This window comes from Hippoglossus stenolepis, chromosome 3, assembly GCF_022539355.2.
Source record: "Hippoglossus stenolepis isolate QCI-W04-F060 chromosome 3, HSTE1.2, whole genome shotgun sequence".
NCBI lineage: Eukaryota > Metazoa > Chordata > Actinopteri > Pleuronectiformes > Pleuronectidae > Hippoglossus > Hippoglossus stenolepis.
Window position 1 is genome coordinate 20,069,498 of NC_061485.1, and position 27,737 is coordinate 20,097,234.

The 27,737-nt window shown below is 44.8% G+C and overlaps 1 protein-coding gene across 2 annotated transcripts in view; it reads left to right on the plus strand.

Annotated features, from left to right (window-relative positions):
• The first annotated feature begins 214 nt into the window (after positions 1-214).
• LOC118104401 (plexin-A1-like) overlaps positions 215-27,737 on the plus strand; it is a 184,011-nt gene continuing 156,488 nt past the window's right edge. For both annotated transcript variants that reach the window (XM_047338779.1, XM_035151254.2), the window contains exon 1: positions 215-340. The gene's annotated coding sequence lies outside the window, so the exon portion shown is untranslated. The remainder of the gene's footprint in view (positions 341-27,737) is intronic.

Consider the following 27,737-nt stretch of genomic DNA (forward strand, 5'->3'; position numbering starts at 1 on the left):
TTTCTCTTGTCCACCTCTTGCCAGCTGCTGTAACAAGTGAATTTCCCCGATGTGTGGATCAATCAACTCGATCTTATCTCATCTGAAGTCCCCCAGAACCCTCACACACCAGGGTTGAGGGCGCCCTCTATGGGCTCGGTGTGGTACTGCAGCAGCGGAGCGCCTCCTCCTCCTCCTCCTCCTCGGAGCGGAGCCGCATTCCTCTCCATTCACACGCAGGGAGCAGCCGGGGAGAGAGCACCTCCACTCCGTGTGAGCAGAGTGGAAATGTCCGCAAGTTTTGGAATTTAAAAAGCAAACATCATGGCGAGGATACGCGTCCTGAGGATCACCTGAATCTGTAAGTACCGGCGGGAACAACTGTGGAGCGGGAGCCGGCGGGTGGTGGAGCCGGTCACACGTTTAGGTTGACGGGGTTTCTTTTTTCTTTCTGTCGGCGGCTCCGGGGAGTGAGTTTGTGTCGTGGTGGGCTTTTCTTTTTCTTTCTCGCCGCGTCCCCCTGGCTCTCCGCGGCTGGCTCCTCCAAGAGGAGCTGGGAGACTCGAACCGAACCGGGGGTCGTGAAAAAAGACGAGAGGCGGAGGAGCTAGTTATTTAGGTGTGTGTGTGTCGGTGTGTGTGTCGGCTTGTGTTGAATGTGTGACTGACCCACACTGAACTAAATAAGAAGCTCGCTTAGTTCAGTAAATGAATCCAAACACTTCCTGCTTTTTAAATGTTATTATCCAACTCCGAACACCTGGAGCTCCAACTGGGGAATGGCTGCTTTTTTCCCTCGTCTTTTTGGGGGAAGTTGCGTGGGATTTGGTGCATTGTGAGGTGAGTTGCTGCGGTAAAAAGCAGCACTTTTTGCGGGTGATAACGTGCAAGTGTTGCCCCTGAAGAACCCGAGCTGAGGAGGGGGACACATGGGGGCCAGTGGCGGGCTGCGTGGGGCTGTTGCATCGCCGCCGCCACCGCCGTGCGTGATCCCAGGTATTCGCGGAGCTGACGCCCGCTGTCGCCTGGATAAACAGTCCGGGGAGGCTGCGCTGCCTCCGCGCTTGTTTATTTCCTCACATCTGAGTGGAGCCTGTCCAGGCTTTTCTTAAACGGACCTCAGGGAGGAGTTGTGCTGGATGTCTCCAGAGGGCTGGGAGTGTGGAGGAGGAGGAGGAGGAGTGGGGGGGGGACGTGGTGGTTTTAAAAGAAATCGATTCCTTTATTAGCTTTGAAATAATTAGAAATTGTGTCGGTGCGGCGTGAAAAGCGCGTTAATCTGCGAACGAATGGGAGGCAATTTGTGGGCTTTTGTTGTTCGACAGCAATTGAATTCCCCGTGTGAGCGCGCGCGGAGCGGTGCGGGCTGTCTGTGGGTGTGAGGAGTGCGCATCGAAAACCTCCTCGTTGCTCCATCGGATTCTCCTCACTTCTGGTTTTTTTTAAATCAGATCCTAGTTAACCATATTACAGCCAGCCACCCCGTCCACCACGCACGCTACGTGAATTCATTTGGAGCATTTTCAACATGTGTTCGTGAATCATATTAGCCGAGCAAAGGCTGAGACTCGATTTGAACCTTTTTATGGAGGAAACAGCACGAGGAGTGGGGCCAGAACAGAGCATGTAGACAAACATCACTCCAGTGTTCATTTAAGACTGAAGGACTCCTTCAGGTGTAAACCTACAAGCAGTGATTGGTGTATTTATCTACTGTTGCACCACTTGAAAACAGGCGATACGTGACAAATGTGCTAACTCTTTATCATAAGTGACATGACCCATTTTAGCCCGAGCTCACTCGTGCAGCAGCTTCTTATTGACAGTTCAATGTGATGGCCAGCATTCTCATGTAAATGTGGGATTTGAACCATGCCATGAGTGTTTGTTTAAGAGGTGGTGCCCAGTCACAGCTTTAAATCATTCGACCACAGACTCACTGACATCTCACCCACCACACAACAGAGGTGCACCCAACTCCTTCAGTTGGGTTTTTGTAAGGGCTCTTTAATCCCACCTTTTCTATTTCGCTGGCAGATTTCCAAAACGACCAAATGTTATTATTTGCTCCCATTACGAGAAACAGTGATTATCCAATGAATAGCCACGCATCGTAGGGGTATTTGTTCTTGTTTACAGCTGTCCTAAAATCACACATTCTTATCTGACCTAATTCACTATCATACTGCGGAAAATCTGCAGGCAGCAATCTCACCTCGATAATTATTATTTCAGTTCCTCAAACAGCTGAGTTCTTCAGAAGTTCTTTTTTTGTTCCAAACCTGTGACCTTGCATGGCATTTCACATGAAAGCTGGCAACCCAGCCAGAGAATTACTAGCAATTTGCCTCAATCTTCCCTAATTATGATACAGATCTGCCCCACAATAGACCAGCAGTGTCGTGAATTTTTGAAAGTCTGCCCTGTCCGGTCTGTCTGCTGCCGTGAAGGGTAAATCGGCGGTATCCAAACTCTGGAATTCAAGCTGACATGTGCACTTTGCACCCCTCTGGTCTTGCCTTTGTGTGGTTTGCCCCCTGTCACATTCCGCTGGACTTTTCAGTGAGCGGCATATTCAAGGTCTAATGAGATTGTAGATGGATGACAAAGCCCAAGAGCTGTGCTCAAGTGAGAATTGAATTGTGAATTGGCACTGTAAGCCTGGCCCTAAATATTTAGTTTTAGTGCATATATTGATGAAGGGCTGGATTTGAATGAAAATGTTCTCAAGCTCATGTGGGAGTTTCTCAGCTGGAGTGAAAATCTACTTCACTGGGTCAGTGAAATTGTTTATATATGAGAAAAGACTTTCAGTGCCTAACTCTATTCTTCAGGGTATACTGTGCTGTGATTCATGGCTTTCATGCAGCGTGCCGCTATATGGACTGTGCTCACACTCACGGCGTGCAGTGTGTGTGTGTGTGTGTGTGTGTGTGTGTCTAGAATGCAAAATTCAGCTCCGAAGTCGTTTCCCTTACTTTTCCACACATTGGATTTTTTTCTGATCTACCTCCCCATTCTCCCCCTCTCTCATGCACCTGCACTCCTTTTCTAGTTGCATGCTGGTTCCCCCCTCCCTGCGATTTTCTTTTACCTTTCTGGAGAAAAGACCACATGTAAGGTCTTGACCAACCCCTCCATCATCATTCTATTCCTGAGCCTCTCCAGATTCCCTTGTACAATTTCCAGCAGTCATTTTTCAACCTGTTCTCCGCTGCTACAATTCTGAGCCTGGCAGTCTCTGTCCTTTGCTGCTGCTTGGTGCAGGGAGAAGCGTTTTCTACGAGCGAAAGAGGATCCCTTCCCCAACCAGTGCAGGGGCTATATCAGAGAGTGTGGGTTATGTCATGGTCTAAACTCTGTCCCCCGTGTGTGATTGAGCGCTTCCTTGGCACAGCTGCGCTGTAATGCAACATCTACTTTCATATCATAGCTGGTGGAGATGGTGTATTTTTATTACATAAGTTTTCATTTGTGTCAGTCTTCTTAAAGAGGTTAGATGCGATGCTGGCGCTCTGCTGCGAGTGTGTTTTATTCTGTGCTTCTCTGTCTCTTGCTCTTTTTCTCTTCATGGTTTCCTCTGGTTTGATATTTCCCTGCTTCTGTCATTTCGTGTTGTCACCTCTCCATCTCTTCCTGTGCCTGGTCCCGTCATCTCTTCCTCTATTTGAGTGTTTTTACTTGGTCTCTCTGGGTTTGTGAGGCGCCCTGAGGCTAGGAGCCACACAGCAGCAGCTATATTAAAACGCACTAAAGAGGGACCAGCAGCGGGGCTCTACCCGGAGGCCCTGCTGTTGTACACACACACACATCTGCAGACACACACACCCACAGCTCTCGTGGCGCTAACACCTCTCCAGCCGACAAGCCTTAATATGAAATAAACTCACTCGCCAATACCTGGCGGGCATGTCTTGACTGACTGCTCGAGTAGGAATGACCTCCATTTGGCCTGTGTAAGAAGCTGGGATTGGGAGTCAGTGGGTGGTATTGCACTGCAGAACGTTGGTGCATTACGAATCATATCAAGAGGTGAGTTTGCAGGCGAGCCAGCTGCATAAAACCTCATCAGTGCCAATCAGAAGCGAATTTAAAAGCAGGCCGAGGTATCTGCAAGCTTCATCACATTTTGAAGGCGAAGGGAGCGCTCAGGGCTGGCAGCTTTATTTTGGTCCCTGGAAACCGCCTGAATTAGAGAGTATGCATGAAGTGTGGACTGCCAGTGTGTAGAATTATAAATGAAAGCGAGGTCCGTATTGTTTGAAGCCTTGACCTTCTCGGAAAATGTTCTTTGTTGCATCCCTCACTTCAGATGCAGCCAAATAAATATTACCTCTGCGGCGGCAGAGTAGAAATGTCTCAGCCAGAAAATGGCTTATTTTGAAGGAAGCAGCTTTAGTTTCTCTGTCTCTGTCGTGCTCATCCAAGTGAACTGTCTGTTATGTATAATTAATTTTCTTCTCTCCCAGTTTATTTTTATCGCCTACTTTTAACCATTCCTTCAAAGCGCCCCTCCCCCGCTTCCGTCCTCGGCAGTGCCTGCTGAAAGTGACAGCTGCTCGGGTACGGGGCTGCTTTTTGAAGCAGGCACTAAAAAGGCCACTCACTCAAGACAACTTGAAATAGTAAAAATCTCTGCCATTCTGACAGTATCAAAAACATGCCTGCTAATCTGGTTGCAAATTGAAAATAAACTCTGTGTCCACTGTTGAGTACATAATTTACACTGTGTCCTTTTGTTCAGAGAGATGTTGATTAGTTTGGTTGAAATGTAAAGCAGACTGAAGTGCAGGGCATGAATACATTCTCCTGTTCACCGTTTTGTGGGCAGTTCATTTTTATTGACAGGAGGACTGCATTGGGTTTATTCTCTCTGTCAAATTGAAAAACTTCTAGTTTGTGAATTGGGTTCTGGTCCAAATAATAAAGAAAAAACTCCATTGGTTGTATTTGAACCGTGGTCTTGTGGCACATCACAGCTGTGAATTAACAGTCAGAATAAAGATTCTGCCTGAAGGTCCAAAGATGCAGGACTGACTCCGGTTCCACTTCTGACGCGGTGGCCTTGTGTAGAAATATCACCCCCTCTGCCACTTGTGGGCACAGCCACAGCACATGAGGTTCCCTCTGTGGCATGCTAATGCTCTTGTCAGCATTCTGTCGATCTCCCCTCAGACACTGACTCAGCCTGGCGGCTTGGGTCTCAGATTTGCATGGACATAAAAAATTGCCTCTCTTGTTGCATTTCCTCCTGTGAAGAAGAGCTGGGGACTACTATCGATCAGGATGTCACAGTTCCTTCCTGTAACATTAGACAACACCTATCATCTGTATCTGTCTGTAATTTTATTGCTGTGGTGCACAGCTGGTCTGGTAGTTTGCACCTCGTAATTTCTGTTTTGGTGATCATTCGTATGTAATTTATTCTTCTCCCTTCTTAGTTTTCTGTAAAGAGAGTATTTTAAAGGGGCATCTGTTGCCTCAGCAAGACGGTTCAGGGTTTGAACCTGAGCGCAGACTGAGGCCTTTTTGTGTTAAGTTTGCATGTTCTTCCCATATCTGTGTGGGTTTTCTCTGGGCACTCCAGCTTCCTCCCAGGGTTCAACGACATACAGCTTAGGTGGAATGGAGACTTTAAATTACCTATAGGTATGAATGTTTGCATAGATAGTTGTTTAGCTCTACTTGTTGGCCCTGTGATATGCTTGCGACCTGTCCAGGGTGTACCCCGCCTCTCACCCAACGTCATCTGGGATTGGCTCCACCCCCACCCCCCAAACCCTCAAGGGATAAGCGGTACAGGTATTGTAGGAAGGAGCATTTTAAATACATAAGATGCTTACTGTTAAAGCACACGGATCTCCACTGAGGGGTAACACTAAGCTATGGTCAGGTGGAAGTTAAACCGTCTGATCACTTCCACAATCAATTTACTTTGAAGCCATTGTCAACTATTTAATTGTATGCTAGTTCAGGCTCTTTAGAAGAAAAAATAGTTTATTTGGACAAAAGTTAATTAAACTACAAATTTTTAATTACCAGCCCATTTGTGGTTTCTTCCTCGTTTTTCTATTACTGTCAGCAGTTTCTGAGCAATGTTCAGAGGACACCATTTGCCGTAAACCATGGTCTACTGTAGGTCTGTCTTCATAAGTGTCCTTTCAGTGAAGCAGACCAAATTCCACTGGTTCAGAGGAAATCTATTGATCTCTAAATGAATAGACTGTATCTGGCCCAGTCTGTCAGTAAAATCGGCAGAAAGTGTGTGTTGCTGATGCTCAGATAGTCTCAGTTTAGATGAGGGAGCCTACTGGATGTTTACCGTGCTCACTAGAGTCTGTCTGCCTCTTCAGGCATGTTTGGCTTGTTAATGAGAACCACTGTGTGAGAGGGGAGTCATTGCACTGTGGGTGTGAGCCTGTGCATGTATTTGCATTGAGATAAGTAATGCTAAGTCATTGTGCATTTGCTGATGTGCACACTGTATATCAGAGGATAGTATACATAATGCTGTCTTAATTTGAATGTGTGTATTAACATGGTGAGTCCTTGTGTTTAATGTAAGGTAACACTCTCCTTTGTGGAGGAGATGAAACAGAGTTTACACAGGCTCATCTGTATTTATTGTTGTGATTAATGTTAATGGTGCAACAACTTGTAATTGCTTACTACTTTTTCTTCCTTCTCTCCACTTCATTTCTGTCTTCCATTTTTCGATCCCCCCTTCTTAGACACACACACACACACACACACACACACACACACACACACACACACACACACACACACACACACACAGTCCTGCTTTCTGTTGTATTTAACAAGGAGAATCTTAAAGACTTTAGCATGTCTCCAGTCCCCTGTCCTGTAAATAAGATCAATAGAAGACTGGCCTTTTTAACAGAGCCACTTGCCCAGGGAAAGCATGGCCATAGCCTAGCCAATAAATGAGCTAGCTGCCTACCTTGCCCCTTTAGTGTGGCTGTGTTGACGCCAAGCCAGCAACAAGCCCCATGTTATTGGAGGGAAGGGCGACTGATTTCAGAGAGCTCAGCAGTATGGTGGTGTTGCCCCCAAGGCAGAGAGGTGGGCATTGAGAAAGTGTGTGCATATGCGCAAAGGACACAGGTAGGATCACTCTGCCTCTTTTCTAGTTGCTTTCTGTTTGCTTGTGTGCTCACTTGCACATTGACACATGTGCCAAGGCTCATAAACCACACACACAAGATGAAGATAAGAGCTCTTTCATTAATTTGGCTTACCATTTATCCCCCCCTGCGTGGCTGGTGCTCTTTAGATATGGGCTGGTGCTTCTGGCTAGGTTGGTGTCTGGTGATGTCTTAGGTAGGCAGACACTTACCTGAAAACCTGTCAATAAAAGGAAAAAAAAATCATTTTTTATATCAATAGAAAGGGCTGTTGGCCCTCTTGAATCCACCATGTGATTCCACTTCAGCTGGAGAAAGAGGGGTAGATTTGGGGTAGCTTTAGCCCTAAATCACTTTGGAGCACTTCCCAGCCTTTCTCCTCCGCTTGTTTGAGTCTCAGTCGCTACTTTTCTAAAGCAGGGCCAAATGGGACCCGTCATGTTTTTGTGGCAAAACTTTTCTATGATCTGACTGAAAAATGCATAAGTTTATTTGAAATTGTAGCCTACATGACAAATGATTGCTGTTAGTAGCAGATGTCCAAAAGAACCACAGAAATGTTATTTTGAAGAAAACTGGAACATAAATAGTAGCACAAGCCTTTTACACTTTGTAGTTTACACGGGTTACAATGGGTTTACTTGCTCTGCAGCTGTAATCAATAAAGAATCGTTAAGAAATTGTTTGGATCATTGCATCTATTCCCCTGTGCTTAAGGTGGAGCAAAATTCAAGTTGTCAAATATCAAATGTAGTCTGAAACTCCCCTCAAGCGGAATAGAATATCCTACACCTCCTCCCTCTCATGCCTTCCTTTTCTTTCCACAGCCTCTTTGTCAGCTCCCTCTTTTGTACTCTTCTCAAAGGGTTAAAGAGGGAGAAGTGATGAGTAGCTCGCCGCGTCTGGCCTCCATTGTGTTTTGGCATTGTGCCATTGCATAGCATGTCGACCATATACACATGTACAAGGGCCTTTTCTCTTTTCACTGGTGCTACAGTTACCCAGTAATACTACCCTAACCTTTTGCAAATCAATGCAAATACTCTCCAAAGGCTTGTAAGGCAAAAAGGCTAAATGCTACAAGAGGTTTCATAGGCAGCCAACTACAAATATACCGTGGGTTTAATGCCAAGGTTTAATCTATTTACTTTTGTATATCTTTGCTACACTCTTGCCTTACAACCTCCTTGTAGATATTGCTGAAGAGCTTTGAGCTACTTTTTCTAACATTCAACAACTTTAGTCTAAAGTTTTGGGATGCTCCAGAAAGACGTGTTGTTTTTCTTCAACCCTCTCAGTGGAAACATGTGCTTGAGCATCATAAAACCCTGTTTCCCTCCCTTTCCTCCCTTACATTGCTTGTTAAGGGGAAAACCACTCAATGACATGTGGTGCAAAACACTGGTGGCTGCTCAACCTAATTCTTTTAGCAGACCACGGTTACCTCCACGCTGCAATGGAGTCCCGGGGTGCTTTTAAGTTGCCTCCCCCTCCCCGACCCCCTGCAGAGGAGAGGCACGAAGAGCAGGGGTACTCTGGGAATAAGTACTTCAGGCCAGACAATAGTGGACTGCCGGGAAGGGGGTGGGGTGTTGATTGTAACCAGAAATGGAACAGGAGGAGGAGGCCTAAAACCTGGAAGAAGGGGTATGATAGGAGGAGGTCAAAGGTTAGACTGATCCCTACTTTAAAGGTGGAATGGGGCCAAGGAGGATTTATTGCCAGGGGGCCTCTTGTTGCTTTTTGCCCAGCCAGGGGTGAACTTCTGAGCTGCCACTGCATTATGGAGATGGGACATGAAGGTGGTTGTGAGTGTGAGCTACACATTGCTGTCCCATGATGTCTCCAGTTGTGACCTCTGACCCTGGCATTCTCTCCCCCCACCAGGAGCTGTCACACAGGTCATTGGCATCCAACTTCCCACATGAAGAGAGATTGTGTAGAGAAGAAAGTCTTAAGGTCTCACTGCTCGTTTCTGACTCTTCTTGAGTTTGCCATGGCGAGTCGGTTTTCTCAGCTGGTAGATTTCCGTGGGCAGATAAGGAGGCTGAGCATATGACGAAACAGCCAGCTAACATGAAGGAATGTGTGTTACCATGCAGCTCTTGTCGGGCCACTGCATTCCAAATGAAATGGGGTGTGTAACTTGTGACTGGAGTGATGTGCTGATGCGTGGCAGCTGGGAGGAGTTGCTTCCTTTCTCTCGGGCTGTCCTCCCTCTCTGCCTCACCAAGATTCACCATTCTCTTATTTTCCATTGCATGTAGAAGAATGTGGCTGTTGAGTTGATTGGCTCGGCTTTCAATTGTTACCCGAGTGTAACCTCATTTGGCTCTTGAAGTCAGCATGACATAGCCTCCAGTGCAGCAGCAGACTCTCCGCTTGTCCTCTGACACATGACCGAAAGTATTTGTCTAACTGCCGCTTGTGGCAACACTGGATGTTGAGTGCAGTTTGAAAACAATGGCATAAAACCAATGACTGATACTACAACATATAAACTGGAAAGAAATAGTTAAATCTTCCATCCAAATATTTTATCAACCTACAGCTGAATATTTCTCCCAAACTATTAAGGAAGATGCCTTTAAGATCCATCGCCACATGCACTGATAGCAAAACATGGCAAAAACAGTTTTTAGCTGATTCAAGAGGCACACCTCAACCTGCCCTCTGCAATCAGTGCTGCAGTCAAACTTGGCCGCAGCACAGACACATTTTCAAAAGTAGCCCGTCTCCCAGTCTGCTTGTAGCTGCAGCAACATAAAAGCCTTGAGCATTTAGATTTTTGAAAGGGCGGGATAGGAGAATTCTGAACAAAACGATGCCAGAGCCTGCACCTCGGCCAGAAACAGCTGAGGGAAAAGAAGAAGACAACAGAGAAGTGAGGGAGGGATTTTGGCAACACTAGCTAACTCAGAACAGCAACACGGCTGCTCGCACCAAAGAATAATAAATACTGCTGCAGAGAAGCTCTTGTGTGCAAATCAGGGTGGAGAAGAAGAGAGAGCGTTGGGAAAGGAGGACGACAAAAACTCAGAGGAGCTGAGTCAAACTTTAATTAAGGACTGAACACAGCATTGGAACAGCTTTCTTGCGCCACCCCGCCCCACCAGCTTTACGGCTTTTTTATTTGGGAGCCAAACAGATGTTACGTGGGGTGGCGATTTTACTGAATGAGACATTTGGTTTCAGAGAAGAGGAGGAAATTAAATTCTCCCTCTCTATGGACTGCTGATGGAATTAGATGGAATCATGGAATTAGTGTTAAGTTCTGCTGGTCACAGCACTGATGATTGTGACCCAGTGATATCCTGTTAGCTATCCCACATTATAGTGTGGTACAAACATCTCAGTCTCTTCTGAAATACTCTTGAACAACTTGCTGATGATCTGCATAATTCATGGAGAGCATTAAACAGTAAGATGTGTAAATCGTACTGCCTGCTTTCTATGGCCTTTCTGAAAGCATACATACATTCTTATAGCAGTTGTATTCAGGGTCCTGAATAACGCTGTCTGCATTAGGCTGGACTATAAAGCAAAACTCCCCAAAATCTACTTGAATCCCAATTTGAACACATCCGAACCTGGCACAGTAAACTGTGAAAAGCTGTAATATCCGATGACATCTAACAGGAAATTGAATCGATCAATCAGCTCACAGTCTGGGCCAGAAGCCAAAAATCAGGTCAAAGTGTAATTAATTAGGACAAACATCCAAAGTTTGCCAACAGAGGTTTTGATGTATTAAAACAGCCTTGTCATTATCATGGTAATTTGAAATAATGTGAACATATTGGCCAGCTCAGGTCTGTAATGTCTGCCCTGATACCGGGGTTCGTGGCCAACTTTACTCCTTCATGGTAAATGTCTGTCATCATCAATGTGGAGAGATCCCATTTGGTTGGGCTCGCTCGCCCCCCACCCCACCCCCCTGTCTCCCTCTTTCTCGTTCTGTCACTCTACTATGGAGGACATGATGAAAATGGCTGTTTAATCATGCAGAGAGGTCAACCAATCAAAGGGCCTGGGCCGAGTGATTTAAGGGCCTGTTCAGAGCACAGCTGGAGGGAGCAGGAAAGGCAGGGAGACAGGGGAGAGAGAGAGAGAGACTGGTTGGGGTTTGATTGCTGTATGGCACAGGTCACCTCTCATCCACTTACCACTGGTCTCATTTTATCAATAATTGTCCCTGACAGATTGATGTACAGGCAGAGAGATGAGTAGATGGAGTCGGTAGAGGGCAGATGGGCAGTGACGACCCGCCAATGATAAGATTCATACACACACTCCAAACTGACACAACATCATCAACAACAGAATAGACCCACATCTTCCTCGCATTTACTTTGGCTTGCCACATTCACTGGAACAGTCAAGCTCCTGAATCACTAAAGCCGTTTTCAGAAATGACCTGCAGTTGAAATCTGGAGAATTGTTTACAGAGTTTACCCAGAGTTAGCTTTTCACACATGCACAACCCAGTGGGAGGTTTTCTGCACAGACGCGTTGACAACAGTAACATCCTCTGCATTATTCAGGTGAGAGGTGGTGCAGCAGGCGGAGACAGGAAATGACGTATTAACTCTACTGAGTAGATCACATGATTTTCTTGACAATACACAGACACCGGGCTCAGCTCTTATCACCGCAAACTCTCTGTCTCATTTGTGTACACACATGCACCTCCTCCGGAGAAAATACGGAGGAACTGCAGAGTTTATATCATGTCTGAAAACAGCAGAACACAAACGCACAAGACAGGGCAGCTCTCGCCTGAATGTCAATGGTAGAAGATGACAAATGGTTTGAAGTTAAGACACTTGTCACTTGTTGTTGTTGTTTAGCAAAAGATGAGAGGAAGGTTTTCATTAAATTTCAAATCTACTGTTGTCACATGAGCTTAGTGTCTTGGTGTCCCTGTGTCCGTAACCTTTCTCACTACACATTAAAGTTGAATATGCCCTTTTGCATGCCTGGCCTGGAAACGTGGTGGATTTTTTTCACTCTTGCACTGCAAAGAAAGATTGAAGGGAATTCCACCTGCTCCTGACAGTGTATTGCCTGATTAACTGAGTCAACAGTATTGACTTCTGCTCCTGTTCACACGTCACCCTGACATGGCAGTTATCCCCAAGGTTTCTGAGTGAGGCTAAATGTTTTTTACTCCGGCCCTGTATTTTTTGCCTCACTGTGTTCCCTTCTTCTGTCTTTCCTCTTTCTTCACTTCTGTGTCCATCTCCCACCAACCAGAGTGTTGGTTAGCAGCCTCAGATGAGCTTTATTCTATGACTTATCATACAGACTTAATATTTGGCTGCTGCCAGTCCACTTAAATTAACAACCCGCTAAATAATTTTTTGTTTTGGGTTAATTTGGTGTGTCTTGGTGCATGATGGTTTGATGTTCCGGTGGAGGCATTTTTCAAATCGTTTCCATTTGAAGAGGCAAAGCAGCATAAGAGAATAGAGTGACCACAAAACCCAGTTTATCAACTCAGCTAATATAACGTTTTCGGATGGGCTGGTGGAGCATTTCTCTAAGCCATGTCTATAAAGTGTTTCAGTATTTAAATCTATCTGTGGCAGTAGCTGGCAGAGGAGGAAGGTACTGAGGGTGAGGCTGATGAAGGTAGATTATTGTGATTGGCCAGTGAAAACACATGCAGTGTGCTCTTACATGCTCCTGAATGACAGGTACACATCGAGGACAGGTGTTATACCAAGGTCTCCCTAACTTTTGAGAACTGCATGCCGGCCACTGGAACGTGCACAGCTAAACCAGAAACTAGCAATGTTATGCCAAGCTCTGGCATGAGAGCGACAGTGGGGAAAAGAGTGCTGCACACTACAGCTCTGCAGTGAACCAACAGTGCAAAACACTAAGTTACAAATCAGTTGTTATTGTGACGAGTGTAAAATGTTTTCGGATCATTATGAAACTCTGGCTGGGCAAATTGGACCATGGCAGGTCGCCACAATCTAGACAATTATCTGCAAACACTGCTGTATCATTGCAGCAGTGTGCGGCAGTCGAGATTGTGTTACTTTGTGCTCACTGTTGCCCTGCTTGTGTTTCTGATACAGCCAATGAGTTAGTATTTGTAGAGTACCACTCCAACAGATAGCTGGCCCCTTGCTCTCTCTCTCCGACTCTCTTTCTCTCCCTCCCTCCCCATCGCTCTGACCTTGCGTCGGCGTGTGCTGATGAGCGCTGAGTGGATACACTCATATGTGGTGTGTGCGCGCGTGTGAGCGCTAGAGAAACCGTGGGAGCTCCATTTGTTGTGTAAATGCAAGCCGCTAATTGACTGCTGGGCACGCAGCCTCTCCTTCAGCGGCTGAACCCTGCCCTCCGCCGGGTCCCAGGGATCCTGCCAGGGGAATGTTTGCCCCCTCACACACACATCAACACACGCTCACAGCACCCTCCCCTTCTCTCTCTCTTTCTCTGTCGGAGCAGGCCTGGCACTCAGCCAAAGTGAGGATGGGCATAGCCTCTCTCTCTCTCTCTCTCTCTCTCTCTCTCTCTCTCTCTCTCTCTCTCTCTCTCTCTCTGTGTGTTGCCTAGCTCTTCTGAAAAGGTACATGTCATTTACTCATAACAAGCTGCACTTTTTGACACTCTTCTGATGCCATTCCTCTTCTCATAAAGCACAATGACTGAGGTGCAGGCTCTGACTCTCTTTATTCTAGTTTCAGAATGGTAAATGGTCTGTATTTATACAGCATTTTTCTGGTCTTCATGACCACTCAAAGCGCTGAAGAGTACAGCTTTTTTCACCCGTTCACACACACATTCATAAAGTGCAATAATCTTGATAGATCTTAATGTTAAATTTTAAACAAGCAGACAATAGGACTTCCTCAGTGTTATGAATTATGTCACGGGTTAAGTAACAGTCAGATTATATGCTTTAGTTCAGTTATGGCCCAGTTCAGAATCATTGGAACCATATCACGGTTGACCTCCGTGGGAAGCTCATAGGAAACAGTTGGCCGAGCTATTGGCAGGCATGGGGCCAGACTGTAGCAAGTGCTACACTATGTTAGTGTTTTTATCAGCAAAAGAAATATGTTGGTTCTCTACACAGAAATAGTTGATTGGCAGTTTCTACTGGGTTGGACAATTGGTTTTGGCTCTATATCTAAATATCTCCCGGTGAAAAGCGGTGACACACACATAGAAAACACCTACGAAGATGTGAAGAGAGTTTGTGGTGATGAGAGCTGACGACGGTGTCAGGGTGCTGTAAACATGATCACGTGATCTACGCATTGGAGTTAATACATCACTCCCTGCCTCTGCCTGCTGCACCCGGCTGCTCCACCTCTCGCCTGAATAATGTGGAGGATTTTAAAGGCATCTCTGCCGAAAACCTCCTGCTACGTTATGCATGTGTGAAAGGCAGACTCTGGGTAAACTCCATAGCCAATTCTCCGGATCACTGTGTTTTTTGTGTTTCATAGAGAATATTATGAAAGAATTGCAGAAATGCAATTACAATACTTTGTCGAAAAAATAAATGTGCTCGCACGGGTTCAGGCCTTGTGTGCTCTAGTTTTCCCATGGCAGTTCATTGTTCTGCTGAGGTAAACATGAGGGAGCACAGAGAGGAACAGACAAACAATAAACTGACACACTCTACTGTAACACTCTGTTTAGACTGCAAACACAAAGAGCAAGTGTGTGTCTGCGTATGCAAGTGTGTTTATATGTATATAGCCAGTACCACAGTAAATTACAGTCCTGAGAAAGCAACAGAAAGGCCTGTACCTGGCACATAAAAATGGCAACATGCCTATTTCCCGCCATTAACCTTCCCACGATATGAAGAATCCAAATGTCAACCATTTCACTTTCCATTCTTGGCTGCTCAGAAATGCTGAGAATGCAGCGGATTGGCAGTGATAGCTGAATGAAGCCAGCCCAATAGGTAGCCACATTTAAATACTGTCATGTTCAGCTTGTTTGATGTGATATTTTCTCTGAACTACAGCATTTGTTCATGGTATGCATGAGGATGACTTTGAAAACTGGTCCACACTTAAATGTGAAGGACTTATTTCAGGTGTTCGATAGAAGCAAATGAGACACAAAGACACAAAAGCAAGGATTTAACGTTAAGCTCGCCACATATGCCCAAGAGACAACAACAATAGGATTAGCTGGCACGCTAAATAACTACGGCCAAGGCCAAGCCTCTTATATTGTTATAATGCCCAATTAATGTATGCAAATATGTTCACAAAAGTTAATCATGTAATAAATTACCAAAATGTGGACAACTGGCACTCAGTGAGCGCATACCTCCGCCAAGTCAGAATAAATTCAATGAAGTTGGACAGAATTACACACATTTATAGAAATCAGTCCACTAAATATCCCTCTTTTTTCCCAACTAGATCTATGAACTATTCTCTGGAAAATCTGTGAAAATGTAAAAGAAGAAATCCTATCTTGAAACCTTAAAGAAAGTGATAACATTTCCAGAAGATCCATGGTGATCTGGATCTGCACTAAATTGTGTTATGTTCTTTTCATACCACATCCAAGTTTCGTAGTTATCCGGCCAGTAGTTTTTGTGTAACCTTGCTTACACACAACAAACCAACAGACAGACAGGCGTGAAATCATAAACTCCAAAGTTGTCCAACAAGTCTGATTCCCTACAGTTGCAGCAGTGGAACAGGAACAGCCAGTATCCACAAGTGGAACAAATAACACAGAGGGAGTGAGTCAGGAAAAGATTGATTTGACGTATCATTGTCAAGGAAGTGTTTATCAGGCGCTCACCATACGAAGCAAATTTATTTCCTGTTTTGATTCCCACTGTAGTCCCCACCTCTGCTCCAGAAACAAATTCACTGCCAATACAGCTCATTGAATCATATTGACTCTGTCTGGAAACGGGGAGGAAAGGGGGAGAGAGAGAGAAAATGACAGGGTGGCTGGGAAGTGGAGCGAGGGAATGAGGCAGAAAAGAGGAAGTGAAACTGAAACAAGTACAAAAACGCAGCCTAAAACACAGAGTCAGGGGAGGAGGAGCAGGATAAGTGAGGGGAAAGAGAAATGGGAGAAAGTAACAGACAGGGAAAGAGCAATTTGCTCTCCCCCTGCTAGCTGTAGCAGCAGTATTGCAGCCAGACAGGCAGTGTTGAATCTGAGTCAGCAAGACTTGAACTGGGGCCCTAGCCTACAGCCCCGGGGCTGCTAGTAACACACACACAGAGACTCGTGCAGACATGGTATCAGACCTGTCGTCCTATTCTACTCAGCCCTCCAGCTCTACCCTAACTATAGCTGTTCAGCCAACCACTCTTAATTAGTAGCTGCTGCTGCTGCCGCTGCCCTGCCCCGGCGCCACTGTGGTAAAGCCCCAGCCCCACGTCTGTATGTGGTTGTAATCGGTTTCAGTTTGTGTTTACTCTGTGCATCAGCTGCAGCGTTGTCCTCCGTGCTCTCTCTTCAGTGTGTATGCATGCCTACTCTGTGTGCAAACGTTGCAGGTGGAGGTGGAAGAACGAAAGAGTACATATTGGTGTATTTGCTCAGCAGACAGTGTTTTGGTGTTTCCTGTGTGTTGTTGCACCACAGGCTTTGTTTCTTAAGTCTCTTTTTAACTCTCCATCTGTCTGCTGTTGCTGCCTGAGAGAGCTGCTACCACAGAGAACTAAAATGCTTCCTTAGTGCTCCTTCTCAGAGATCATTTTGGCAGAGATTTTCTGGCATGCCACCCTTTAGAAGCCCCCCAAAAATTGCAAGCAACTGGAAGCAACTGATAAAAGAAAAATCCAGGTTGAGTTTTCGTAAAATACAGGTCAGCACGATAGCATCAGCAAAGTTTATTTTCTCAGCTTAGATAATATTAATTGAACTCAGTTTTACCCCATATTCATCCTGCAGTTGTCCATGCCCCCCAGTTTGAGGAATGACTGAGTTAGAAATTCAGAGCAGAAATGCATAGAAGGGTTACTCTAAGGGAAAACTGTATTTCCCTTATTTCAGGATGTTGTGGGAACACTTCAGTACGGTTAGACTGTTGACTTCAGTTTAAGGAGATGGGTTCAGGATCCTGTTTCACTGTTATTCTTGTTGCGGTTGATGCCTATAAATATAGTGTGCATGTTTGTGTGCATATTTTTGTGTATTTACTGATTAAATATTCGGCTTAGCTTCAACATCCACAGGGGACAAGGACAATACTGCAGACAGCACTTTCTCTCCATCACCACGTTCAAACTCTATACATCTTCCCTCTCCCTGTTTCTCATCACGCCCTATCATGTTCATGGCACAAGGCTGCAACGAGGGTCTCATCCAAACCACGGATGAGGCTGACACATTTTTTCGCGAGGGACCCCCCTAGTACAAACACATAGCTGGGATAACTGTCAGCCAGCTACCACAGGCACTGGCCTGCTAATCGAGACCATATTCCAAAGAGAGAGAGAGACAGAGAGAATACTAGCTTAGCTCAGCACAGGAAACACACAGCTGGAAAACAGTCGGTGCATAAAGTTTAACCAGCCCCACATGGTCTGTGCACACACATTCATATCTGTTCCCGGAAGGAAAAAGGCCACAACTTGGTAACACGGTGACCCAAATTTGTGGGATCACAGCTCCTTTTGTACCGAGGCTGGATGTAGGCCACACCGTGTCACGCTTGCTGGATGGAACACGTCAAGCGTTGCCTGTCGCCATCTATTTACACACAACCATAACAGTCCAAACATTGATGGATGACACAGAAATCCACTGTGAAGCAAGAGATTTGGTTGTGTGCTCAGCCGGGAGCTAGTAAAATAAATGTTCACAGCGCAGCACTGCAGTTGAGGCTTTCTAGGATTTCTCCTGTTTGACATGATAACAGCTTTAAGAGGTTTTGGGTGGTGGTCAGAGCAGTTGTGGTCACCCTACATAATCTGTCAATCTCTTTTACCCTGATTCTCTCCTTTTTCCATCCCTCTTTCTCCGTCTGAATCAGCTTACATAGGAGCTTCATGTTCTAGTGTGCTTGTTAAGCCCCATATGTAGCTGCACAATATCCCTTCTTTAGTGACAGACTGATGCATGTGAGTACCCAAAAATGAGATCAAAATAAAGACTGTTGGACTGAGCCTTAAACCATCTGCATCTGCTTTGCATCATTTACTTCCCATCGGTTTTTTTCAACTCTCTATTTTTTCAGGAACGTCCTCCATAAAAACAGTTAATTTTAGCCTGCGTTTGCACGGCACACTGTTCAGGTCTACAGGTTAGACAGAAGCAATAATGCTTTTTTAGTTTTTTCTTCTTCAAAGAGCGAGTTGTCTGTGTTTGGAGTAAGAGTTTTATTTGCATTTAAGATGCTAATGTAGCCTTTAGGGTGAGCAGAAATGGCTAGAGTGTGCCAGTGTTTTTTTTTTTTCTAGTTATTCATTAGGCTTTATTAATGGCTGCCTCACGCTTCATCCAAACAGCTCAAGGAAAAATAGATTAACTTCATTTTCTCTTTGGAAAGGTCAGGGCGTAAAGCAAGACACGTCTATGACACATGAATTCAGGATTCATGCATCACTTCTTTTTCTTGGACTATTGAGCTGAAAACTTGCTGTTTGTTTGTGCGACTGTGTGTGTGTGTGTCTCACTGGTGAGTTTGAGGCAGCCATTGAAATTCAAATTAAGTGAGCAGGTCAGGACTTGAGTATTCCTCGAGAGAAAGAAATAAGAGAGAGGAGGCATTAATCTTCTACGGTTGTCTATCTTTCGTTCTCTCTGCTGGGGTAATGTGGTAGAGGTCACAAGCACGAGTCTGATGGCAGGTTCCTGTCATTGTGTGAGTCTTAACCTTTCCCCCTTGTGAAATCACATGCGTTTTAACAAGCCAATGCAGATCATACAGGCCAGCCTTCAGCACATCAAGGGAAGGGTCAGCCGACCTGCAGAGGAAAGTGGATTGCAGTGCGACGATGGAGACCAGCTTAGCTCTGAATCACATTATCAAACAGGGTTAGTCAAATGATAGGTCAAAGCCCACTTGTACCAAAGACACATTAGATTGTGGTTTAATTCCAGAGCTTTGTAGACATGATTTGCTCTGTGAAAAGTGTTGAGAACAAAAGGTTGCTTGAAGCTTGCTCTCTGTTGCTTTGCTGAGGAGAATACAATTATAACAAGGCTGGGCCTGCACTTATATCACCTTTTCTTTGCTTTGTATTGGGACCACAGTTGTTAATATTGATATTGATTATTTTCCGCACTTTAACATGCAGTTCAACCGTAGCATGAACTCAATGAAATGTAACTTATATTGTGCCTTTCATTTACAGCAAAAACTGCAGAAACTAATACCTGTTATGCTCCTATATTTACCTGCACGGCATATTTCTCAAAATGTCTTGCATCATTACAGACGCCATCTACTTCACTTTGAAACCGAGAGACCCAGCTTGCATAAACACCTAAACAATGCACGATAATGGAGCTCGAACAACGCCTCAGCCATATTTTCAATCAGCTTTGAACGTGGCGGTGAGTGGCTGAAATAAGCGAGGAATTGTGGAGTTATGAGTGGCAGTCAGCTCCTGGGGGACCGTGGGAGATGGCAGGTCATTTGCCCGGCCAGTATCGCTGTGATATATTTGTACACTACAGCGAGGTGGCTGGCTGAGAATAAAGAGGCGGTAGTGGAGGAGCGAGGTGCTTGTTGAGCAGGCTGGAATACAATAGAAACAGAGGGGAGACTTAATCAGCTGAGGCAAATAACAGTTAAACACATTTCAATCCGCAGGGAGCGGAGAATTTCTTTATCCCGCAATGATTACTTCCCCCGATCAGGTTGTGTCCGTCTCTTCTCTGCAATGTTCTGACCTCAGACTAAAAGTGCCAGTTTTATTCATCTTCTCTGCAGGGTACGCTCCGTGTGGGGCTACACACAGAGTCTGTTGTCTTCCTTGTAAATTCAGTTGTCACAAAGTTGGCAAGTGTACAAGAAGTGCATGTGTGCAGATCCAGGCCTGTAGCATCCAGTGAGGCAGGTGTCCTATAAACCATAGTTATGTCTAGCTCAGTGTTGTGTTGAATCAGACGCTGATATATTTAGTCCCTCTTCTCCCCTGCCTTCTTCCCTCTCCTCCCCTCTTTGTCTCTGGCATTCCTCTCACTCACCACTCTTCCTCTCATCTTCCCCCGCTCCCACCAGCCTCTCCTTATCTCTCTTCCTCTGCGCTCACATTTCTGTCTTTCCAACACATTTCCCTCTGTGTTTTTCTTTCTCTCCATGTCTGTTCTTATCCTCCCCCACGCTCACCTCTCCCCCCGCAGAGCTCTGCCTCAGCCTGGGTTCTGTGCTGTAATGATACTGACAAACTCTTTGGACACAGTTTTAGCTTTGGTTCTCATCTGCCTATTTCTCTTTTTTTCATTCACAGTTCTTTCCCTCCCTCCGTCACTCGCTGCATTTAGACACAGGAACTTCCCATGTAAATTTAGACAAACACAAAGACCATTGGAGGCCCACAAAATACACACACACACACTCAATGTTTACACTAGTGCCAGTTAGCATTAATTGTGCGGTCTGCCAAGCTGATAGACAGTCTTGGTAATATGACCTAATGAATGTGTGCTGGAGGTTGCTGTGTATTTGTCTTGTGTTGAACCCTCCCACCTCCTTGTCTGCCCCGTGACTGACTCACAATAGCTGATGTTACTCGTCCTTCTGGACCGACCAGTCGGCCTAGCCCTTCCTTTTGGTAGAGCTCCAAGAGCAGCCAGGCGCCTCTCAAGCGGCTCCAGCTTTATGATCATGAAATGAACGTGTTGGACAAAAGACTGAAATTCTTCTTAAGCTATAGATCTAAAGATTTCTGAGGAAAAATACATAGGTTGCAAAAGTTGTTTGACTGGGCCTCCCAGTTTATGAATCATCAAAAAAATGCTATATGGAATATCTGGGATTATATTTATTATATAAATTAAAATGTCATATTTTCTCAAGGTTGGTGCAGATGTAGGGCTATAGCTAAAAAAATGTGAAGATTTGATGAAGCTGTATGTATTGGCGTTTTTGCTTGAAAAATGACTTTAGACAAGAGTCCGTGAGAGTTGTGTGAATTTTCTCACTTAAGCTTCACTGGTTTCATTTTAATAGTAAAACCTTTTATTTAGGAGATGCTGCTCACAGAAATTGTTGATCCTGCAGGCTTGTTTGCTAACACAGACTTCGAGACTTGAAATCTCTGCAGCCTGACTGGGTGACCTTAAATTACGTCTACATGGAAATAGTGAAGTGAAAAGATGAATCTGAAACTCACAGTTTGTTCTGGTTCTCTGTGAGATTAGAGTACCAAACAGGTTTCAGACATTACAGAATGATCCCCAGCTGCTCTCATTTTAGGCCACGTAGATGCTCGGCCACTGGAACACTTGATTAAAACTCTAAAGAAAAGTGTGGAATCCTTGTGAAGGATGTATTGCGGCACCATAAAGAGCATTGTTTGAAAGTTGAAGTGGTGTTGGCTGTAGTTATGTGACAGGCACTTAGTTGCCCACAAGCTGAGGAGGAAAAAAGTTCCCTTTTAGCTAAACATGCAGAGACTGCGCTCCTCTTATCTCGCTCCATTCCTCCTCGTTCCGCCTCGCTGGCTATCTGAAAAAGTATCGTCAACTCCTCTCATCTCACCCTTCTATCGCTCTCTCCCCCCTCCATTTCCATCACCTCTCTCTCCTGTCTCCTGATCTCCTGCTTTTTTATTGCATCCTCTCTCACTCAAACTCCATCTCTCAGTTATAATTTTCATTCTCCTCTCCAACCTGGTCTCATCCTGATTTTTACCTCAGTCTTGAGAAGATTTTAGTCTGTAGACATCAATAAATGTACTTTTAAATAGTCTTATAAATGTACAGTGGACAAAGTGAAGGCTTATAAGTGTTGCACTTATGATTTTTTGCCAGTAAAGTATTAGTCACACACACACACACACACACACACACACACACACACACACACACACACACACACACACACACACACACACACACACACACACACACACACACACACACACACACACACACACACACGTATGTAAGCACACTGGTCTTTGTCATGGTCTCTGTCGCTGTCTCTATAGTGAAGCAGTGATGCATGCAGAGCCATGTGTTGCGCTTCACCAGGATTACAGTATGTGCTGACGACCAGGGACAAGACAGGAAATCGTCTGTGCTCTCGAGTTCCTATTCTCTTCCCCCTGAACACCACGCATGGGTGTGCACATACTCTCACACATTCACACACTTTGCTTGTGCACACAGGCTGTCTGCTGGCTTCAATATTCACCGGCTTAAAACCGGGCTCCTGAGCTAAAAACGGCCGGGATTGAAGAGCTTCCTTTTGTTTCAGCTCCACAACTGTGCGACTGAATATAATTGGCAGTGGCCTCACATGACTTAGATGTAACTGTGCCATTTAAACAAAATGAATTGCCCTGTCCCACTGAGTTCCTGGCCATGACAGCGTCTTTGTTTCGTGTTCATGCTGTCGCAGATCTTCCTGCGTATTGTGAGAGTTTGATTATGTGGGTCACTGTGTTTTTCGGTGAATTATTTGTTGTTCGGTGCCTCTTGATTTTGATGCAGAACAAAAGCTTATGCCGCCTCTTTTATTTTACCTGCACAGTAAATCAGAATCCATTGTTTTTCTAAATATCTTGCATTTGAACAATGCTGCTTGAAATGTTGGAGACCTGTGTGACCTTTTAATTATCCACGGCATTTTACACCGATTATCACTTTGTTTTTCGATGGATTCCCTGTTAAGGAATTAAACTTGCATTACCTCAGGACCGGACATCTGCACTAACCCTGATGTCTTGTGACCAATCTGAGGGCATACATCGTCTAAATACCATGTGACACAAGCCACACGCCGGCCATAAATCATCTAGAGCATAGAATAAAGCAATGCGGTCATAGTCAATGATATAGTTACTAATACTCAACAGCACACATCAGGAAACAGTATGGGCCATAATGGACAAAGATGGATTGGGATGCTGTCGGAGTCTGAAGTGAACCAACATGTGTGTCAGTGTGCACATGCGCGTTTGCGTTTGTGTGTTTTCATTACAACAAACCACGACATTTATCTGTATTAAATAGATGATATAATGACTCTGACTGGAGGGGGGCGAGGGAAGATGGTCAGTTTTCTGTCTCTTTCAATAAAAATATTAGGCGAAGGCGCTATTGAGTATGACGTGTAAGAGAAGAATTCACAGATGAGAAGATATGAGCCAGATTAAGGCTTGGACATGTGTCAAGTCTTTGAAGTGCTCTGGTTTTATGTCAATCCCTTTCATGATGTAATCTCAACAGTGAAATCAAAAAAAGTATTTTGGATGGGACAGCGTTTCTGTAAAGATGAGGTTCACATCCTGTCAACACAAACACTTGTGAAACCACAGATATGAAAAGGCCAACACCCGACTATACTTTGGACTTTTGTTTTCAGACTCATTCTCAAGCCTCAGCTCTGTGGCTCTGTCAGATTGAAAGTTGCCTGAGATTAATGCCAGTTTGGAGTTCAGATTTCAGCATATTTGAAGTATTTTCTCATTAGCAGCTTCCGGTGCTGTTGCTTATATATCATTACACGTGTTTAGTCCAAGTATTTGTGCAGTCCGAAGAAAAGCTGACTTTTCATGCTTTCGGTCCACATACGTTAACTCTGGAAACATCACGACCAAAAAGAGGTTACATTTATAGGACCATTAAAACAAAAAGGAGACAGTGATTCTATTTAATGGCTTTCTCCTTGAAGCGACTCCTCGTCCACCGGCGACCAACCACCACCAACACTGTCCTCAAATCCTCGGAGAGGATATATAATGGCATGCCTGCTTTTTCAACAATCCGTGCTCTCTGGTAAGTTTTTACAAAGCGGTGCAGCACAAGCCTACTCTAGCACTCTTGGTGTCAAGGGTCAATCAGGCTCATAAATGGAGGGTGTGAGGAAGCGAAAGTAGGAGGGACGGGAGTTGCAGCTGAGGACAGTGGTGCTTGGTAATAAGCTGTTTCGGGCAGAGCAGAGTGCATTCCACTATAGTGAACTCAGCAGGGAGAGTATAAGCACTGCTATGGAGGAATGCACCAGCATTGTTGTAACAGAAGGAGCTCAGAACACAGGCTTTATTCGTGGATAATTGTAGTTAATGAACATACCTTAAAGCAGGGCTGTATGATATGGTAGATATCACGTGACAATTTAAAAACGGGTGTGGTTTCACATTACACTCTATTATATTTTGTTTTACTGCAAATCACACTCTTTAAGGCAACACATGATGCGTTGCATGTCAAACATATGGAGAGAGGGTACAGATGAGAGCCACAAAAGTACAGTTGATTACAGACTCAAATGTTGCTAGAGGCTTTTGCCCGTAACACACCACATGACAAAACAGCTGCTGTTACAACTTGCACCTTCAAAGACATAGCTTCAATTTACACGGTCTAGAAAAGATGTACGTTTTTGAAGTTGTCATGAGCACACCACGTAAAGAAATGAAATATTTGTCAGCTGTCGGTCTTTTGACTGTGCCCTAAATTTACCCACTTCACTCTGTCCCCTGATTGAACCTGTCCTCATGTTTCATGACATCACCACCTGTGCATCCACTTTGGAAAGCTCAAACCACAACTTGATTGGTGTGTAAATGCCTGTACAAAACCACAAGAATGTCTGTGGTTGACTTTCATTGTGATTGGTTTTGCTTAGTGTTGAGTCAAGTCATGGGCTGGCATGTTGAGGCATGCTTTTCATGCAGGTGCAGCTTTGTTTTGTTGTTTTCATTGTTTTAATATGTTGAACAGAAAGTTTCACCTCATCTCAAATCTTAACACTGTAAGTAGACAGGTGACATGTTAAAGGGCCTGTGTTGGATCATAAAGCAGGTGAACTGAAACCCAGTTCACTTAATCTCAAACATGGGTCCTCAGAGGTGGTCTGGTACGCATGTGGCCACATTCTTCTCACTGTGAGAACACTAATGTGTCCACATGTGAAGGGTCGTCTACTCAGCTGTCTTCCTCTGACCCGCTACAGTGTCACAATCAATCAAATGTACTTTTTACTTCTGGGTACTTCTCAGTGCCCATACGTTGTGTACACCGCCACAATATTAACACTGACGTCAGCATATTGATTTCTACTTTTCCATAGTAGATCTGCATTCGGCACAGGCAACATCATTTGGTTTACAGATGAGACGTACCTGTTTATTTGCAAATAAAGCAGGGAAATGAGATTTGGTCAGATGTGGTCACAGGAGACACATTAAGGACACATTTAAATTTCAGGTGTGAACAGATGCATTTAACACTGTCCACTTGTTATCGTATCACTCAGGACAGATGTTAATACCAGTTTTGAATAGCAATATTGCTAACATTAGTGCTCATAAACTACTGGTCATACCAGACTGATTAAGGGTCTCCCCCTGACTATATTGAATTAATCAAGGCTGTGTTTTTGGCAACTTTTTATTTGCGAGGCAAGGAATGTTTTTTTTTCTATTTTCAAAAGTTGGATTGTCTTGCTCTATGTCTTAGATGTTGGACACAGTGTTATCAGTGATGAAGATAAATAAAGGTAGATAAAAACATCAGTTGCCGATCAGTTATAACATCCAAAACTCCAGGTTTCATTCTTCATTGCACAAATGGACAAATTGTTGGTTAATTCCAACCTAAAATCTTAAATGTAATCCTGCCTGGTAAAACAGTTGATAACCTGTTGTTGCATGTCATCACCTCCTCTGATCCTACAACCCCGCTGTAGTTCTCCTAAAGCCCTCTCAAACAGATGAAGCAATAGCTTAATGCTGTAGACAATAGTGCAAGCTCAGTGTGATTTTGCCTCAGTGAGCCAGTGGTGAAACGTTAAACTGACTGCACTGTTACTGCATTACTTGTTGGCATATCAGGCACATTCTGGCCTTGACCTACATATCGCCTACCTCTCCCACCTACACACACACACACACATACACACGGACATGCACACACACACACACACACAGGATTTGTCGTGGAAAGAAAGACCCAGCCGCACAAACACAGTCGAGAGATTACGAGTAAACCACTAATCTGACGGGGCCTGCATCTGTGTGTTTGTGTGTCTGCGCTCCCTTATGAAATGTGGGCAGGTTTTTATGCGATGGCTGGCTCAACAGTGTTTCACTCCGTCTTAGCAGCAGGAATGACAGCCTTAGTTTTTCCAGGAATTTCTGCCCTGAGGAAAGAAGCAGGGAGGGGAAAACATGTTCCAATGCTCATGTTGTGATCCACATAAATTTGGTGCTCGAGCAATTTGTGTTTTATTTGGACTAGTGCAACTCTTGAGTCATAGAAGGTGGAGGAGCATGACAGAGGAGACACAAAGAGAAATTTGAGCTGCAAAACTGGATGAGAGAAATGGAGTCACAGCGAGAGGATTTGGTCTGATATAAAGATGGAGACATATACAGTTCATGTGTTATTGTAATGACAAGGGCTGTGTGCTCGGGAGACACCCTGGGGTGTTTCGTCCTGTTTTTACCAGTCAAATCTGCCACAATGTTCATAAACCGTTCAATGCACCGAGGTGGCGTTCATAATCCTACCATCTCAAGCCGCTCGGGAAGTGTTCAAACACTACTGCTGCTCGCTACAGAATTCTAGTATAATGTTAGCTTTGTGAGGAGAAGTGAGATTTGTGGGATAAACGGGGGTGCACACACACCTGTCACTCAGATTACCTCACACACACACAAATATACTCGGTATGTATTTGTTTGATGAGGTGATGAATTCCTCAGAGGTTTGTCCGCAGCACATTCTCTCCATGCATTCCAGTGTGGAGCAGACTTGGTGTGAAGATCATCAGCAGTTGGATTCAGAGATTTGGTAGGAGCTGGTGTCCGTGTCGGAATGAAATGTGTAAATACACACACATACACTACACACCACACAGTAGGTGACCCCCTTCTTCTTTCTCATATTCGACAAATGCAGGGGGGAGCAGAGACAACTGTGCTGGGCTCAGAGCACAGGCACATATTTATATGACCGAGCCCCCACACACACACACACACACACACACACACACACACACAAGCTCATTACAACAGAAACTTGTATATACCGCCATGTCTCTTAAGTAGTGTCTGTTGGCGTATACTCCCATTTAAAAAAAAAAAACACAAGAAAGTGTGTGTTTTTATTGTTATATTGAACAAGGAGTGGCTGAATTTGTGGAAGGTAGTGCTCATAGTCTGTCTACTGTCTCAGAGTGGCAGCTGTCTCTCTCTCTCTCTCTCTCGCACACACACACACACACACACACACACACACACACACACACACACACACACACACACACACACACACACACACCCCCACACACACGCATGTCTGTTATCCACACAACCCATTGGGTGTCAGAGAAGCAGGTGTCCTTGTCCATATTGGCTCTCCAGCCCTTCAGTGTGCCAGTGGATTGTCTGGTAGTCTCCACCCTCATTCTTGTGCAGGCTGCTGATTTAAGCTTGGGAAACAAGACGGGCATACTATGTAGCAGAG